We start from the raw sequence: 19,929 nt of genomic DNA on the forward strand, positions 1-19,929 counted from the left end.
AAAGCCTCCAGTGGGTGTACTATAGATGGTCTGCAGAATGGGCCTCCCAGTTATGGATCACTGACTGTGGACATGTGGGTCAGAGGGGAAGTTGAATGAAGGCAAGCATTTAAAGAAAGAAAAAAATCTTGTTTTATTTTGTCGTATTAAATTTGTGCGGTTATACTGGAGTCAACTTTAGACTGCAGTTGTATACGGAGGAGGGGAGAGTTGTATAAAAGGAAGTGTAATGGATAAGTTTAAAATATGCAACTGAAGTGTACGATGTGATTGATTCGTATTAATACGCTTTGTAGCCACTGTTTAGTCAAACATAAGTCTCTGAAAAATGGATGTAACGTACACATATGTTCACAGAGGGACAAAGAGTATTGCAATGGGGCCTAATACACTCGCCCAAAGGGTGTAGTAGATCAGGGCCTTGTATGTAGGTCCACTGAGAGGCCTAGAGTGGTGGGTCAGGGCACGACAGACGGTCCTACAGAGGGGCAGAGGGCAGTGGATTAGTAGATACTACAAGAGCCCACAGGGAGACCCAGTGTGGTGAGTCAGAGCCTCACAAATAGATCCATGGGAAGGCTCAGTGTAGTAAGCCAGGGCGTTGTTTGTAAGCATGTGAAGAGGCCTAGTGCAGTGGATCAAGGCCTTGCAAGCAGGCCCACAGGAAGGACCCACTGCATTGGGCCAGGTCCCTTCATGCAGGGGCACATGCACTGAGTGAAGGCACAGGAGCATAGCCTGCATTATTTACATATTTCTCACAACATCATCTAATCATACTGAAAGAATAACCCATAGCAGATTGTATGAAAGGTTTACTTAAATATCTATTGAGAACAACTGGGCCGAGCAACAGGATGATATCAGAATGTGAAGCAATATGGATTCATTCAATTACCAGCCTGGGGAGGACAGTTTAGGCATGGTATAATTAAAGGGGAGCAATAGTTTGGGGGTAAGTGATGTTAAGAGAATTTTCCCATTTCTTTAGAGATAAACGATTTTCCCAGAACTTGATGTGGTGAGGCTCCTAAGTGAAGCTTTCTTTGATCTCCTCTTTAGCACTGAGGAAAGAATGGAGCTGATATTAGGTCCTGGCATTGGCAGATGATAAATTTCAGATTGCATGCGTATCTCAACCACAATGATACAGGGATGTATTTAAAGGGAAACACTCTCTGGGCCTCAGCACCGATTCTTTTGAAATAATTTCTTAATGATGCTCCTGTTGTAAGATTCCCATATTTTTATTGTACCATGTAAAACGATTTCTTTGTGGTCACCGTCCCCAGCCAAATATTCCTGTACAATGACCTGAAAGAACTTGCATTTTTACAGCACCTTTCATGACTAGAGGACGTCCCAAAGCGCTTCACAGCCAATGAAGTACTTTTGAAGAGCAGTCGGTGTTTTAATGTAGGGAAAAGGACTGCCAGAATGTGCAGAGCAAGGTCCCACAAACAGCAATGAGATAAATGACCAGATCTTTAAGATTATGAAAGGGTTTGACAAATGTAGAGAAGAATTTTCCACTTGCAGGGGGGAGACCAGAACTAGGGGCCATAAAATATAAGATAGTCACTAATAAATCCAATAGAGAATTCAGGAGAAACTTTTTTACCCAGAGAGCGGTTAGAATGTGGAACTTGCTACCACAAGGAGTAGTTGAGGCAACTAGCATAGATGCATTTAAGGGGAAGCTAGATAAACACACGAGGGAGAAAAGAATAGAAGGAAATGTTGATAGGGTTAGATGAAGAAGGGTGACAGGAGGCTCGTGTGGAGCATAAACACTAGCATGGACCTGTTGGGCTGAGTGGTCTGTTTTTGTGCTTTACATTCGATGTAATTCTGTGTAATAATCTGTTTTTGTGATGTTGGTTGAGGGATGAATATTGGTCAGGACTCTGGGAGAGTTCACCAGCTGAGAACCAGGATATGATTGCAGATGTGATTGGGTATTTATTTGGTGGCCGGTATGATGCTTTCAACTATTTAATAAAATACCACTCAGGATGCTGCCTGAAAGCACACAATGGGTAGCTGTGGGCCCTAAAACACTTTGAGAAAAGGTCCTCGTGATATGTAGACCGTTACATGGCAGGAATACTGAACACAATGTGGGTTATTAAACACCGTAGTATAGCGTGGGGGAAATTAGATTGTACATTGGGTTAGATTGGAACCTGGAACCTGGTTTGAAATCCACCACATGCTGATGGGATGAAGATCTCCTCGGTCTGCTGTTTGCAAGGGTCCTGTGTAATACAGGTTTGGGGAGCCCTAGTCCAGCTCTTAGTGGGCATGGACTCGGCACAAAAACTGCAAATTCAGCACTAGTTGCACTGAATCGACGAGTTCAGAGGGGCTGCAGGATGGTCGCAGTGTGAGATTTGGAACACAATGTCCCACTGGTGCAGTAGGAGGTGTTCTTTTGAGGTTGAGGGTGAGACACGGTACTGGGTCCGAGGGAGCTTCACTTTGCATCTAACCATGGCTCTACCTGACCTGGGAGCGCTCAGTGTTTACATGGCATTCCCAAGGACAAACATTCTTTGCCTCTGAGCACAAAAAATAATAGTGAAGTGGGAACAGGCAGCACACAGCATATGCAACATCGACTACGAACAGCGTGCTTTTTTGGGAGGCCATTGGATTCAAAGGAAAATGAACCAAAAAACAGTTTTACTTTCACGAGTGACAGCTGTTATATAGGCAACTGCCGGAGGTGCCATCTTTCGGATGAGACGTTAAACCGGGGTCCCGTCTGCCCTCTCCGGTGGATGTAAAAGATCCCACTGCACTATTTCGAAGAAGAACAGGAGAGTTCTCTCCCAGTGTCCTGGCCAACATTTATTCCTTAACCAATACCTATAAACAGATTATCTGGTCATTACCTCATTGCTGTTTGTGGGAGTTTGCTGAGCGCAAATTGGCTGCCATGTTTCCTACATTACAACAGTGACTACACTTCAAAAGTACTTCAATGGCTGCAAAGTGCTTTGTGACATCCTGAGGGTGTGACAGGCCCTACATAGCAATAGATTCTTTCTTTCTTTTGTTTTTTTTCTTTCATACCCACTGTACTGGATCCTGGTAAATGCCGCAGAGCAGCACACTGAGGTTACCCTCCCAAGAGACGGGCTGCTGTATATAAATCTCAATTTAGACAGGGAGCTTACAGCTGGTAGAAAGAGAAGACTTTGATCTCATCGGTCTGGATTAGTGGAAGTATAATGTGATTCTTAACCTTCTTCCCACCCCGTCGTACAAGAACATTCATTGAAATTCAAAGGCAGTACCTCATGGCTTGTTAAAGAGCCCACATCATCAGTTATCCATGGCTATGCCTGAATACTCCAGTTATGCTCCTGATTAGACCAGATCCTAAAGTAAAGCTTCTGACCAAGGAGTAAAAAAATTGCTTGGCACACAATGCAATCTTTTTCCTTTTGCTCTCCAGAAAAACTTTGGGGCTGGAATTCCCTTTGACGATTAAATTTAGCAAAAAAGGGCACTGTGAGCATAACAAAACTTAGGAAATTGCCCCTCTCCTTCCTCCCCCAGCAAAAGCACTGATATGAAGAGGTTCACCAGCAGCCATCTAGTACGTTGCATAATTCATAGAATCGTGGAATGGTACAGCACAGAAGCAGGCCATTCGGCCCATTGTGCCTGTGCTGACTCTTTGAAAGAGCTATCCAATTAATCCTACTCCTCCACTCTTTCCCCATTGCCCTGTAATTGTTTCCTTTTCAAACATTTATCCAATTCCCTTTTGAAAGTTACTATTGAATCTGCTTCCACCACCCTTTCAGGCAGTGCATTCCGGATCATAACAACTCGCTGCGTGAAACAATTTCTCCGAATCTCCCCCTGGTTCTTTTTCCAATTATCTTAAATCTGTGTCCTTTGGTTATTGACCCTCCTGCCAGTGGAAACAGTGTCTCTCCATCAACTCTATCAAATCCCTTCATTATTTTGAACACTTCAACTAAATCTCCCCTTAACTTTCTTGGCTCTAAGGAGAACAATCCCAGCTTCTCCAGTCTCTCCACATAACTTCCACCAAGTCCTCAATTTTTATCTTTGAGTCGAGATCATGAGTGTTGAAAACTATTCAATTGTGGCAGGGCATCACAGCCCAGCTGTAATTTCTTCTTGACTGATGTCCACACATGGAGATACTGGAGAGCAACCAGGAGAAATAAACCCCTACTGATTTCCCCTTCCTTAGCCCAGGGTACCCTGGCTAGTTGTAACACCTTTACTGCTGCTTCAGTTGAGACCAGCTAACTCTTCACAGGCTGAGAATTGAACCCGAGACCCTCCAGTCTTTTATGGCTCAGTTACACATTCCCTTGATCAACTGAACCTTCGGAGGGCCTGTGCCATTCACTTTTAATTTGTTCCTCTTTTCTCTAATCTTAAAGTACTGATCTCTGGAAAAATACCACGATAGGACTGTTTGTGATTTGCTCCAAATTGTGAGCAACACTTAAATTAAAGGAGTGAATGAAAAAGAGCAAGGGAATATTTGCTCTTAAATTAGGTGCAGACTGAGGATTAGGGAATGTGCCCTCCAAAGGACAAAGATTTTGCTTCCATAAATTACGAAATTGACAGGCAGGAAAAGACAGGCTGGTCCATCAAGCCTGCCCCAGACCAAGATGGCTGGAGCATCTTAACTAAACACTTCCTCCCTCCCCCCACCCTCTCACCTCCCCTCCTTCCCCCACCCTCCACCCCACCTCCCCAAGCCATGTAATCTCCTGAGTGAGGCAAAAAAAGCAGCAAAAAAAACCTAGGGCCAATGAAGGGAAAAAATACTCTGGAAAATTCTTTTCTGACCCCCTCATGATCGAAACCAGTCCAGCAGATCACATGGACATAAGAACATAAGAACATAAGAAATAGGAGCAGGAGTAGGCCAATCGGCCCTTCGAGCCTGCTCCGCCATTTAATAAGATCATGGCTGATCTGATCCTAACCTCAAATCTAAATTCATGTCCAATTTCCTGCCCGCTCCCCGTAACCCCTAATTCCCTTTACTTCTAGGAAACTGTTGATTTCTGTTTTGAATTTATTCAATGATGTAGCTTCCACAGCTTCCTGGGGCAGCAAATTCCACAGACTTACCACCCTCTGAGTGAAGAAGTTTCCCCTCATCTCAGTTTTGAAGGAGCAGCCCCTTATTCTAAGATTATGCCCCCTAGTTCTAGTTTCACCCATCCTTGGGAACATCCTTACCGCATCCACCCGATCAAGCCCCTTCACAATCTTATATGTTTCAATAAGATCGCCTCTCATTCTTCTGAACTCCAATGAGTCGAGTCCCAATCTACTCAACCTCTCCTCATATGTCCGCCCCCTCATCCCCGGGATTAACTGAGTGAACCTTCTTTGTACTGTTCTTTGGACCAAGTGGATGCTGGGACAATTGGAGCTAGAGTTAACCGATGAGGATTGTCTCCCCCCCCCCCCCCCACTTATTTTTTTTTAACACAGTGAAGGGAAGCCCCTTCAGCAGACTCTAAGTTTGGGAAGTTGGGTAGGTAATGGGAGAGAAGAGCTTTCCACATCACTTGGAATTTACTTTGGTATTGTAATCAGTTGCCAATATAACAGCAGTCTCCCAGCAGTTACACTGACAGGAAAATTTCAGGAATCTGATTTACATCCGATGCTTATCTTACGTGTCTCAGTTGGTAGCACTTTCACCTCTGAGTAAGAAGCAGACTGTCGGTTCGAGAACCATGAGCGCACAATCTAAGCTGTCACTCCAGTGCAGTACTGAGGAAGTGCTGCACTGTTGGAAGTGCCTTCCTTCAGATGAGATGTTAAACCAAAGTCCTGTCTATCCAGGTGGACGTGAAGGATTGCATGCCATTATTTGAAAAAAAAAGCAGGGAGCTTTCCAACATTTCTCCCTCAACCAATACCATCGCAAAAAGTTAAACTAGCTGTTTATCACTGAGAGACACTGTTTGAGAGACACTGGTGACTGAATACTTGCCTCATTTTTTTAAAAGAAAAGAAAGAACTTGCATTTATATAGGGCCTTTCAGGACTTCACGACTTCCCAAGGAGCTTTACAGCCAGTGAAGTACTTTTTGAAGTGTAGTCACTGTTGCAATGTAGGAAATGCAGCAGCCAATTTGCTCACAGCAAGCTCCCACAAACAGCATTGTGATACTGACCAGCTAATCTGTTTTGGTGATGTTGGTTGAGGGATAAATATTGGCCAGGACACCAGGGAGAACTCCCCTGCTCTTCTTTAAAGTAGTGCCATGGGATCTTCTCCGTCCACCTGAGAGGGTTCAACGTCTCATCCAAAAGTTGACACCTCCTTCAGCTACGTATATAACAGCAGTCACTGCAATCCAAAAGAGTAATTTATTGTGTGAAACTGTTTGAGGCGTTCAGTGACATGACAAGATGCTATATAAATGCAAACACTAGTACTACCTTGCTGAAGCCATGGTCTGCGTGTGTCTTGGCAGTGGCAAGAATCGTCACTTAGGCTAAATATATTACAGAAATGTTTGTAGAAGTGGGTCTTTGAAAAAGCAAATGGCTCTTGATGCTGTGGGATCTGGCCCATTTATATTACTGGGTAGACTCCATAGCACTGGAGCAACAATGCTGTTACTTGAAAGTCATAATTCGTGCCTGGCCATCAGATTTTTCCCCAGTGATTGGAAAGGTCAACGATTGGAAAACTGTGCTGCTGGCCTGTGTGGATGAGCTGAGCCACCCAACCCACTGGTAGCTACAGAGGGTGGCATCTATATGGGCATCAGAGAGTCGCTGCCTCTAAAGGTGCTGGCAAGAACAATCTCGTCAGGTGAGCCTTGGAAGCAGTGCCACCTTATTCATTGAAGTAGGGCTTCAGCTGACATTGCTGTAAAATTAATGCAAGATTAATTAAGATTAAGAATATTGGGTAGTGCAGTTAGTTAACATACCGTCCCATCATCTGGGGGGGCTTGGGTTTAAAAGCAGCCCAGATTAATGGGATTGACGTCTTTTTTTTCTCTCTCTCATTTGGGGAACCCAACCTCAAAATGAGTTTGGGCAAATCTCATAGGAATAGGAGTAGGCCATTCAGCCCCTCGAGCCTGACTGATTTGAACCTCAAATCAATTTATCCGCCATGGCTCCATATCCCTTGAAACCCTTACCCAACAAACATCTATCCATCTCCGTCTTGAAAGCTCCAATTGTTCCAGCATCTGCAGACTTTTGGGGGAGCGAGTTCCAGATTTCTACTACGCTTTGTGTGGAAAAAGTGCTTCCTGATTTTGCTCTTAAATGGCCGAGCTCTAATTTTAAGATCATGGACCCTTGATCTTGAATCCCCCACCATAGGAAATAGCTTCTCTGTATCTGCACTATCGAATCATTTTAAACACCTCGATCAGATCACCCCTCAGTCTTTTATACTCAAGGGAATATAAGCCAGGTTTATGCAAACTGTCCTCATAACTTAACCCTCTAAGGCCCGGTATCATTCTGGGGAATCTGCGCTGCACTCCTTCCAAGGCCAGTATATCCTTCCTGAGGCGAAATCCTGGAACTCCCTACCCAACAGCACTGTGGGAGAACCTTCACGACACGGACTGCAGCGGTTCAAGAAGGCGGCTCACCACCACCTTCTCAAGGGCAATTAGGGATGGGCAATAAATGCTGGCCTCGCCAGCGACGCCCACATCGCATGAACGAATTTTTAAAAAAAGGCGCGGTGCCCAAAACTGAATGCAGCACTCCAAATGGGGTCTGACCAAGGCTCTGTACAACTGAAATCTGAACCCAGTTCCTTGTCAAAATGGGTCTACGTCACAAACTGACCCCTAAAATCAAGCAGCAATTGGTACTAAATATTCGGTCTTGATCTGAAAGGCAACAATGACAAATCCAAGAGGTGTTAAAATAGCATCAGACTCAAGGGCAGAGGATTGTGTCTTGTTCAAGGACTGTGTCATTGGCAAACAAGACATGCTTTATCCCTGAGAACATTTTAGCACATTAATCCACATCATTAAAACACAACAGAAAGGAAAAGACATAGTACAGGGCCTTGGGGGACAGAAGCACCATTAGGTGCTTTACTGGATGAGATACTAACTAATTAAAATGGGAAGAAATCTGATTTGAAAGGGTGAGCAGAGAAACCAGTATTTCTTAATTTGATTAATTAGGGACTGTGAGGCCTAATGTCCTTCAGGTAAATCATAAAAAATTGAGGCAGTAATGCTTCTGTTATCAAGTGAGTCCTGGTAGGGGTGAAGGACCGGCATCTCCCAGCCCCTGGTGATAGAAAAACCAAACTGATTCTTACATTACCACTAATATGTCATGAAGAGTAGATCTCTTACTGTTTGAGATCAGCAAGCAAACGGAATTTAACCAGACCAGGTCCCAGGTTTAATCTCTGGTCGGTGCTGAGTTAGGAACATAGGAACATAGGAACAAGAGTAGGCCATTCAGCCCCTCGTGCCTGCTCCGCCATTTGATAAGATCATGGCTGATCTGTGATCTAGCTCCATATACCTGCCTTAGTTAGTTGATCAGTTGGGTGGCAGTAGGGTTGCTAAAATTGCCCTTGGTGTCCTTCGTCTAGGGAAGTCATCCAGGATCCCTACTCATGATTGCTATCTGGTCACCCATGCTGGAAAGTGTTTGGTAATAGGTGAGGACAGAATCAGGCTTGGTTGTGATGCCCTTGTTGTTAAATAGCAACAGCTTCACTAATGAAACAGCCCATGCCAGCTTACAACAGGACCTGGATAACATCCAGACTTTGTCTGACAAGTGGCAAGTAACATTTGCTGCACATAAGTGCCAGGCAATGACCATCTTGAACAAATGATAGCCCAGCTGGGGGAGTAGGACTAATTGGATAGCTCTTTCAAAAAGCCAGCACATGCTGTACTGTGCTGTGTTGTAAGATTCAATAAACCTTCTCCCCCCTGACCTTCAATTGTAAACAATTTTACAACACCAAGTTATAGTCCAGCAATTTTATTTTAAATTCACAAGCTTTCGGAGACTTCCTCCTTCCTCAGGTAAATGTTCAGGAGCATCTCCACATCCTGACCTTCAATGGCATCGCCATTACTGAATGCCCTACCATCAACATCTGTATCAACTGTAGCTACAAGAACAAGGCAATTGCTAGGTATTCTGTGATGAGTGGCTCACCTCCACTCCTGAAAGCTTTTTGACCCCTCAAAGCCTCTCCTTCATCTACAAGTCTCAGACGGGATTGTGATAGAATACTCAAAGTTCATCCAGGTGAATGCAGTCACAACAACACTTAAAAAAACTCAACACCATTCAGGACAGAGCAGTTTGTTTGATCAGTACCCCTGCTACTGAACTCGATATCAACCCCCTCCACCACTCCCACACTGTGGCTGCAGTATGTACGATCTACAGGATGCACTGCAGCAACTCGCCATGGTTACTTCGACAGCACCTCCCTCCCTTTGCAGCCTCCACCACTGAGAAGGACAAGAGCAGCAATGTTATGGGAGCACCACCACCTCCAAATTCCCCTCACATACCATCCTGACTTTAACAAATATTGCCATTCCTTCATCATTGCTGTGATAATGGCCTGGAATTCCCAGCCCAAGACCATTGTGGGAGCACCAACAAGGGGAAGGATTGCAGCCGTTCAAGGAGAAAGCCCAGCACCACCTTCTCAGGGCAGTTAGGGATGGGCAATGAGTGTGGCCTTGCCAGTGTCACCCACATCCTGAGAACTAAAACTTACTGACACTCACTGCCTAGGCTCACATATGAAGAATGGCCACTTGGGTAATATATAGGAGGGTTGTTAGTGTCTTGTGGAACATACCTCAGCAAAAGTCTGTGAAAAGATAGGGAGTGGGGTGGGGGGGTGGGACAGTGAAATGAAACCATACTCACATAAATTACCCCATAATTCAGAATGGTACATTGGGAGATTGTGTGCACTTATTTTGCTTTCCACTTTCTAACTCATTCTTTCCCAGGAACTCAAAAATGTAGAACTTCTCCTGTCCCCCGGTCTTCCCTTCCTCCTACAATTTACATGTTTTTAAATCCTATGTTTGGTGCTGCCTAACCACAGTGATGTCCTGACTAAGGTCATTGGATTGGTCAGCAATCTAATAGAGCAAAGTGGGATGACAATGAGTTAGGCCTCTTCAGAATCACTAAGAGATATCTCAGATGGAACCTTCTAAGTAGTGTTCTTATTTTGAGCTTGTTTTTGGTTCTTTGTAATTCAAGAATGAATGATAAAGGAATAACCTGAAGGTTTAAAACATTTTACACAGCAACATTTAGGAGTCCAGCCTTTGCTAACAAACTCCATCTTCAGTCCTCCGGTTGGTGACGTCTGCCTTAAGCTGATTGTCTAATTGATACATTATCAGATACCGATTTTTAAGAATGTGCCTCATAGTTGCGGATGTGAATATTGATATCTGCTGCACTCATCCAGTGCGTAAGGCGGGCAGGTTAGAGGACCTCTGGGTGGATCTGCTCCTGGGCCTCGCAAAATCTGCTTTGTACATGTCTCGAATGCTTACGGTCACCAGGCTGAATATTTCCAACTGCTTGTCCATGTTCTGATTTGTAGTACAAGCCACAGTGACCGTACAGTATGATGACATGGTGCCCACTCGTTCACTTGAAGCCTTCCTTAACTGGCAGGAACCACAGGACGTTGACGGTTTCATTGATTCAAATGATCAAATTGTTATCTAAATGTATTGTCAAAAAGTTTTGATTTGAGCAGGGGGCACTTGTAGTTGTCCTGGCGGCATTGGGTTGAATTTAATTTTTACATAGAATTACATCGAATTAACAGCACAGAAACCGGCCATCTGGCCCAACCTGTCCGTGCCGGTGTTTATATTTCACACGAGCCTCCTCCCACTCTCTTTACTTTATCTCATCCTTACTGAAGTAAAGGAATACCTATAAATGTTCATACTGCACCATTCAGTTATAGAGGTGTGTAGGATACTTAATGGGATGAAGTAAACCTGGAAAAGTTCATCAGAGGAGCAAGACAAGAGGGCACAGGTTCAAAGTGGTGAAGGACAACTTTAGGACAGATGTCAAGAAGTATTTGTTTATACAGTGGGTATCATCAGCTGGAACGGTTTACCCAGAATAATGGTTGAGGCGAGATTACTGAATTCATTTTGAAATAAATAAAAAAGAACTTGCATTTCTATTCAGGTCATCCCAAAGCACTTTGCAGCCAGTGAAGTGTAGTCACTGTTGTTATGTAGGCAAACAAGGCAACCAATTTGTGTATTAAGTCCCACGAATTCAGTTAATCTGCTTGCTGGTGTTGATTCAGTGGTAAATGTTGGCCAGAATACTGGTAGAAATCTGTGCTCTTCTTCAAGTAGTGCTGTGGGATCCTGCTCAGCAGACATGTCTTGGTGTAAAGTATCATCCAAAAGGTAACACCTCCAACAATACAGCATTCCTGTAGTATTGCAGTGAAGTGTCAGCCTGGATTATATGCTCAAGTCCCTAGAGTGAGACTTGAACCTACAACCTTCTGAATCAGAGGTAAAAGTGCTACCCACTGAGCCACGGCTGACGTTTGTGATTTAGAGATGTTTGATTATGTATGTCTGGGATTGATTACACCCATAAAATGACCTTCAGTTGTGTCAATGAAACCGAGTGAGCTGATGGATTCAAAATAAGAGCTTGAGTTTCTAGTTCGGAAAATGTGAACTGAGGCCACATTCACATTTTAGCAATTTACATAGGTTAATAATCCAATCATTACAGGAAATAGTAAAAAAACTTGATGGTACCTGTAGCTTAACACTTACAGTGTGGGCATCTCCAGGCTGGGCTGGGCCTCCCACCATGGTTCACGGCATTTAGAATTCCAAGTTGATAGAAGATGATGAAATTATTCAAAATACCCACAAGGATTGTCACTTGAATTAGTATGATAATTTTTAAAATTCAAAAAACCAAGTGACAGACCAAGATCCATAGCGTAGGACTCCACCAAGGTTAAAGAGAGTCGGAGAGCGATGAAATAAATCAAGAAGTAGTGATTAGGTGATGTCAACCTTGGGATTTAAAAGACCGTGGATGATAACAGGGAAAAGGTGTAAAATTGCACAAGAGAATTGAGAAACAGAAAGGGCAAGGCTGGGAAAAGAGAGGGAGAATAAGATAAAGTTTGAGAGTTTTAAAGAAGTTGTGGATGTTGATAAGGGAGCAAAAAGCATTCGGCAAGCACTGCGTGACACTGTGACATCCTTGTAGGGCATCTATGAGAGGCAAATGGTAAACCAACCCAGCCAAGCTACAACCTGGCCAATTTACACTGTGGAGAACTGCTTCAAACTTTCCTTGGCTTCAGAAACAACTCTGATGTCCAATTGTTTGAAAGTTGTGACTGTGGCTTTCATTTCTGGCCACTAGAAACTTTCCCAGTGGTTGGAGAATGTACATACAGGTGAGAACTGTACCGCCGGCCAGTAAAAAGGGGTGGCTGGTGCCCGCCTTTATTGCGGGCGGCATCTGTTCAAGTTGTTGCCCCTGCACCTGCTGCTGTTCACAAGATAACTACATTTGGCCCATCAGCCCAGAGAGACCCGAACATCCCCCCACTGAATCATCCGATTGTTTTGTAAATGATTCTGGGGTTTTTGCCTCCACTGCTCCATCTGGAAGTTTGTTCTGTTGCTTTTATTGTCCTCCTTTCATAGAATCATACAGCACAGAAGGAAACCATTCGGCCCATTATGCCTGTGCCGGCTCTTTGAAAGAGCTATCCAATTAGTCCCACTCCCCTCCTCTTTGCCCATAGCCTTGAAAATTTTTCCTTTTCAAGTATCTATCCAATTCCCTTTTGAAAATTACTGTTAAAACTGCTTCCACAGCCCTTTCAGGCAGTGCAATCCAGATCATAACAACTCGCTGCATTAAAAAAAAATTCCTCAACGCCCCTCTGGTTCTTTTGTCAATTATCTTAAACCTGTGTCCTCTGGTTACTTTTCGTGGTGTTCACTTGATAATGGCCACTGAGGTCAAAGGTGAAGCAGTGTTAAATATATTTTGAACAGAATTGGGTGTTGATGTGTTTGTGATGGGTTAAGTTCTTTTATCATTGATCCACTAAGGCTTCTCTAATTTGCAATGAAGCTTTATCTTTATAAGGACCATCCCCCCTCTGAAACTTCCCACCCCCATTTTCTCCCCATCTCTTCTGAAACCACAGACTTATGCTGGGATACAGATCTACACAGTGCCACTTTGCCCAAGAAGCCACTCATCAAGTGTGATCCTCCGTGATCCCACCTGAAATGAGGTAGGATAGTGACGGGGATTGAAGGAAAATGCAGACGGTGAGGCCTGCTGCTGCCTTAACCCCTGACCTGTATTTTATTTACCCAGCTAGGACCCTTGTTGGCCTCTCCTTCTCAACCCGCTGTAGCCGAATGTTGGTGCTTCTGCCTCATTAAGGTTCCCTTACTGGCTTTTCTGGTCCTGCCATGGTGTCCCCACTTCAGCACTGTTGGGATTGTTCTCCTGGCACTGGTGGGCTTTCAAAGGGGATGGCATCTTTTAAAGGAGGCTGAAGATCACCAACATGCTCCTGGGCCCCTTAAATTAAAGCTTAACACGAGTCATCAGAAGCTAGCACTAAAAAGAAATTCTGCTGCACGACGCTTTTCTGGGTCTCCCATGGGTCTTTTACTACACCTTCCCCTTTCATGGTGCTGCTGCCTTTAAGGCCCAAATTGCACCTGAAATTCTGGTTCTCATTGGCTCCGCATCCAACAGAGTACCTCCAGCAGTGCCCAAAGTCCACTCTCTTCGTTATAATGAGGCCAGCAGGAAATTCCGTCATTCTGTTACTTCCCCAGGTACAGCACGCTTACGATGCGCTGTGCTCACTGTGCCACTAAACAGCAACTACCCAGGAAAATCAGACCTACTATTTCAGATATGGCCTGTGGCCTATACAAGGTTAAAATAAATATTTTGGACTTGTAGTCAAGTGTCTTTGAGTCCTATCCTAATACAGTCTCCAGCACTTACACCATAGGAACATAGGAACAGGAGTAGGCCATTCAGCCCCTCGTGCCTGCTCCGCCATTTGATAAGATCATGGCTGATCTGTGATCTAACTCCATATACCTGCCTTTGGCCCATATCCCTTAATACCTTTGGTTGCCAAAAAGCTATCCATCTCACATTTAAATTTAGCAATTGAGCTAGTATCAATTGCCATTTGCGGAAGAGAGTTCCAAACTTCTACCACCTTTTGTGTGTAGAAATGTTTTCTAATCTCACTCCTGAAAGGTCTGGCTCTAATTTTTAGACTGTGCCCCCTACTCCTAGAATCCCCAACCAGCGGAAATAGTTTCTCTAACACCATCCATACTTATCATGGGCAGCCGCCAATATTGGGCAAATAGTGCCAGCCAATTGCCAGTACCATAGGAGTCAATTACAAAGGTGCCGATTATAATGTGTTAAATATCCCGGCTATTTCGGGCGGTTCGATAGGTTCTTTAGTTAAGTTTGCAACTGTTAATCCCCTATATTTGTGAAATTGACCCTTTGTCGAGGTAATTGGATTCATCGAAGGCATCAAAACAGAGCCTTGAAGGGGGAAGAGAGGAAGATAGAAAATCACAATTGAAACTGGCCGTGAATTCATAGACTGCCTTTTAATCCTTAGCACCTGAACCTTGTTTGATTTCTGCCCATCGAGAATATGTTAGCTAGCTTCAGTCAGTTAGAGCAACAAAATAAAGAGTCTTAACACTGAGATCGAAATGAGGAGACTTAACCTATTATGGTTTAACCGGACACCGCTTATAGCATGCTAATCGGGTTAACCGCCAATGCACCTGTTATAAGTAGTGGCGACCAAAAAGCTGTGGAGGCTGAGTCATTGAATACATTCAAGGCTGAGTTAGACAAGTTTTTGATCAGCAAGGGAGTCAAAGGATATGGGGAAAGGGCGGGAAAGTGGAGTTGAGGTAAAAATCAGATCGGCCATGATCTCATTAAATGGCGGAGCAGGCTCGAGGGGCCGAATGGCCTACTCCTGCTCCTATCTCTTATGGGCTTATGGTCTTATGGACTGTATTTGACTTGCTTTATTGCTAAGTGCTTCCTGTCAATTGGAAACTTTCAGTGAATGATTGGCAGTCACACCCAGATCCTTTTCTTCCCTGCATTTGCTGACCAACTAAAAAAAAGGGAAAAAGTTTTCTTATTTAAAATGGTCTTATTTTCTTTTGAAATAAAATCTTGTCATGAAGACTGTGAGCAGTTAAATGCTGTACTACCTGACTACCTGTTCAGGTCACATATTGAAATATCCAGTCTGAAAGTCACTCGTCTCAATGCATTTAAAAATTGAGGATGACCCCTTGCTTTCCACTTAGCAGCAAGTCCCATCTGAATCAGTTGCTGGGAGCTATGCAATGGTGATGGGCCCAGCTCCTTATCCCCGTGACTCAGAAGCTTTATATAGTTGCAAATCAAACCGAACTTAGCTCGCACTCCTGATGACAAACATGCCTGCGAGGCTGATGAGGCACAGATACCTCCCAGAAAGGGCATGCTACTGTGTTAGACAACCAGGTCATATTGTTCATTACTCCTGACTAATATGTTATTCTTAAAAGGGAGCTGGAAGGAGAAGAAATGTGACATTTCAACATTACTTCCCACCTAACGATTACTGCTGTGTACTTCCAATTTTGCTCCATTGGAGTTAAATAATTTTGCAGGAGAAATGACCCTTTACATAACGATCTGCTTTGAAAGTGTATCTACATTGAAAACTCTAGGCTCGATATTGAAAGGACAGTAATCCTGGCCTACTGCTAATTGTGGATAAACATACGGATTATTTAAGATTTGCCTGCTGTTAACAAATCAGTTCAGTAAATGCGAGTCTGTTTGGACAATAGGATAGACAAGTTGTCCCAGGCCAAAAAAGTAATGTTAGTTGAAGTGCACAGGAATATTATTTTGTCTGGAATTTCTTAATAAATGAACCGTAGTTCCATAAAATGAAGGCAAATTATCCTCAACTTGACCTAAATCTGGAATCCTTTTTCTCTTGATGGTGAATGTTTCTTCTTCTGGAGTTTGAGTTCTTAATCTGATCTTGAAGACCAGTTACCTGTGATCAGCGGCCAGTATCTCCAGCCACTGCAGAGCAACAATCAACAAAGCCAATTGAAGGTAGAACTGCATAGCTAAAACAATAGAATACGTCTGAGGATGTTGTGATCAATTTGTACAGCGCTCTGGTTAGCCCGCAACTCGAGCACTATGTACAGTTCTGGTTGCCGAGAAACAAAGGAGACTTTCAATCAAATGGAGACAGCACAGAGATGAGCCACAAGGAAGGTCTCTAGTGTCACGGGTCTGAGTTATGAGGAAAGACTTGGGAGACTTAGGGGGGAAAATTGGAAAGGGCCTGTTTTTGGGCGGGCGTAGCACGATCCGCCATTACCCCGCGCCCAATGGCTCCTGCGCCCAATGGCTCCTGCGCAGGCAGGACGAGATTTTCGTCAGGTCTGAGGACTTACCTGCAATCTGCGTTGGAAATCAGCGTTGAACGAAGATTCCATGCAATTTGCACTTTCCACCAACAGGGGGCGCTCCAATCTCTTAAAGGCAGGCTGTCTGTTAGAAATCTCTTAAAGGTAGCTGGTACCTGTTATTTGCTGAATATAACAGCCTGCTGTCTGCACGGAGATCAAACATCGCACACGTAAAGCACAGATGCAGGTCCCATCCCTATATTTACATACTGATGAGTTATGTTAAAACATTGAATAAAGGTTGCATGCCACTAAATCCCACATCCTCCAATCTACATGCCAGACCTCACCAACCTATCTGAGAGTCTGTCCACCAATGTTGTCTGCTGATGTACCAGAGACCTTGGTGCAAGAGTTGGACAGAAGGAGGGACATTCTATATCCCGGGAGTTGGGGTGGGGGGGGGGGGGGCAAGAGGCCCTCCAGACATACACCCAAGAGGCAGTGGGGATGAAGTCAATGCCAGGCGCACAGCATCATGAACATGGATGCAGTGCAGGAAGAAGTTCAATGCTTTGACATGAATGGTCAAGGTGAGTGAGGTCAACTGTCAAGTGGCGTCTCCTACCAACTGCACCACTAGCCTCATCCACTCCTCCACGCACTACACCCACTAACAAACTCTTTCCATCAGTACTCAACTCTTCCAATCAGATGCTTCCTCTCACCCTCACACAGTACCACCGTTGCAAGCCACCGACCCACAACTCACAGGCCACATACACTGGCAGCTATTCGTGCATGACAGGCACATCACCCAGACACACATCGCACTTTCTTGCAGGAGAAGGTAACGCATATCAGTCGGCTGCAAGTGGCAGTGGCATTCAGCCCCTCGAGCCTATTCCGCCATTCAATGACATCATGGTGGACCTGTGACCTAATTCCATATATCCGCCTTAGCCCCATATCCCTTAATACCCTTGGTTCACAGAAATCTATCAATCTCAGATTTAGAATTCACAAGTGAGCTAGCATCAACTGCTGTTTGCAGAAGAGCGTTCCAAACTTCTCCCAACCTTTGCATGTAGAAGCATTTCCTAACTTCACTCCTGCACGTCCTGGCTCTAAATGTTAGGCTATGTCCCCTAGTCCTCGTATTCAAATATAGGAGACCTCCAAAAACAGTTACAAATGTCCCGGCAGCCGGAAGCAATAATCCAGCCGCTAACCTGTAAATCCTGCATGGTCCCTTTAAATAGCGCCGGTGGGGGGGTCCTCCGGGCACTCTGAGACGCATTCAGATGGTCGGAGTTAAGACTGTGCATTGAGTTGAGCGTTAAGTCCCAAAATGGTGTGTATCACTTTAAATCAGTGTTGTACACTGAAGCCATTTTCTCCCTACTTTACATGATTCCAGCGTTCGTTCTCTGCGCCTGCGCTAACTCCTGTACCAAGATGGCGTCTGGCACACATCACGCTGGAAACGTGCGTCCATATCCGAGATGCCATCTTGGATATCGAAGAGGCCGTGTGGCGCCGAAACAACAGGCGTTACACGGCCCAATTTAGCGCCCAGTGACTTTTCAGCTTGGAAAGAGGCATATAAGAAAGAAAGTGGCATGGAAAAGGTTAATCCATGATACTATTTTAAAATAAACAGTGGGAGTAGGACAAAGGGACACAGGTTCAAACTAGTAAAAGGTCATTTTAAGACTGATGTCAGGAGGTTATTCTTCACATGGAGAGTGATCAGCACTTGGAATGGACTTCTGGGCAGAGTGGTAGAGGTGAAAACCCTGGAATCATTTAAGAAAGAACTAGATGTAGCAATGGGGAGAAGATTGTTCTAGATGAAAGAATTAAGATGGGCTGAATGGCCTTCCTCATCCATAAGTATCTTGTGATCTTGAGACTGAACCCTAACACCAGAAGGTATTGAGGAAAACATGGAGAAATATAGGCTTCCTAACCTTGAGAGGAGGCACTTGAGAAGTCACTTCAAAGAGGCACAGTCCCCACCACTTACACCGCCCATGGTTATTGCGGGCAGTCGTTTATACCGGCCAACTAGCGCTAGCCATTTGCCATTCCAATTGAAGTCAATCACAAAGGCACCGATTATGCCGATTTAAAATCTCCGGTTATTTTGGGCAAATTCAGGTCTTCAGTCAGCTTCAATCGGCTCTTCGCTCCATATTAAGGTGCGATTCCCTTGGCCGCTAACATTCAAACCTGTTATTCAGCCCCAAGAGCAACTTTACAACAACTACCGTCCACCTCATATAGGGGGCAAACCGCGTTAGCATCAAATCGCCCGCTATAAGTGGCGGGGACTGTATATGAATTGGGAATTCTTGCTTCAAACTAAACACTGACACTGGAGCAAGGGGACACGGGTTCAAGCTAATAAAAACAAATTTAGTTCTTTTTCAAACACAGAGTGATCAACGCATGGTACAGCAGTGGAGCTAAAACCCTGGTATCATTTTAAAAGCAGTCGAGTGCCCTGATTGAGCTGAACAGTCTTTTCCAATCCATGATTTCTTATTTTGTAGAAATACAAAGTGGCTGAGAAACAAAAATTGAATGACATAACCCACAGTTTCTGGTGCCTGCACCTCGATACACTTTCAAAGCAATTCTTTATTAAAAGGATGTTTCATCCTGTAAAAATATTTTACTTCATTAGAAATACAGAGCAGAATTCAGCCAGCACTGAATTGTAAGATTCATAGCTTTGAAATTAGCATTTGGACTGTAAAAGAGGCCAGATTGGGCTGAATTAAAGGATCTGCTCACCAACAGCCTCAATCCCATGCACGTCAAACTCATTTTACATGGTGAGCCTGATCCAATATCCTGGCACTTAACATGGGCCACATACAGCAAAAGTTATTAAAATAAAATTAGATAAAGATAAACCATATTAGGTCCGAGACGATAATCATTAATTAGTTCATTTTTTCGTTCAGCTTCAATTATTCCACTCTTTTTTTATATTTTACAGATGTAACTCCTTTGAACTTTTTAAAATGTTTTTTCTTCTCCTTCCTTTCCCCGTTGGAATCTGTACACCACATTTTCTTCCTTACCTCCATTTTAATTTCTTGGTCTTCCATTTTGGAGACAGCCTGTAGCCCTTACATTTATTTCTCTTCAGTATATATTTGTCTTTCACATTTAATATTAAATTAGCCAACTCTTTGAATAATAAATAATTACAAAGCTGCTGGTTCAATTTAATAACTAACTTAATGAATAGCTGACTGCGTTTATTAAGTGATTAGTGAAAGCGATTTAGTCTTGATAGCTATTTACAGCACTGACTGGTTTTAAAAAAAATTGTTGAGTCGACTGTTTGAATTTA

The 19,929-nt window shown here is 43.9% G+C and overlaps 1 protein-coding gene across 5 annotated transcripts in view; it reads left to right on the forward strand.

Annotated features, from left to right (window-relative positions):
• LOC137342242 (unconventional myosin-XVIIIb-like) overlaps positions 1 to 19,929 on the forward strand; it is a 265,799-nt gene that overhangs the window by 661 nt on the left and 245,209 nt on the right. The gene's annotated exons all lie outside the window — the stretch shown is intronic.

The sequence above is a fragment of the Heptranchias perlo genome, chromosome 25, assembly GCF_035084215.1.
Source record: "Heptranchias perlo isolate sHepPer1 chromosome 25, sHepPer1.hap1, whole genome shotgun sequence".
Lineage (NCBI taxonomy): Eukaryota > Metazoa > Chordata > Chondrichthyes > Hexanchiformes > Hexanchidae > Heptranchias > Heptranchias perlo.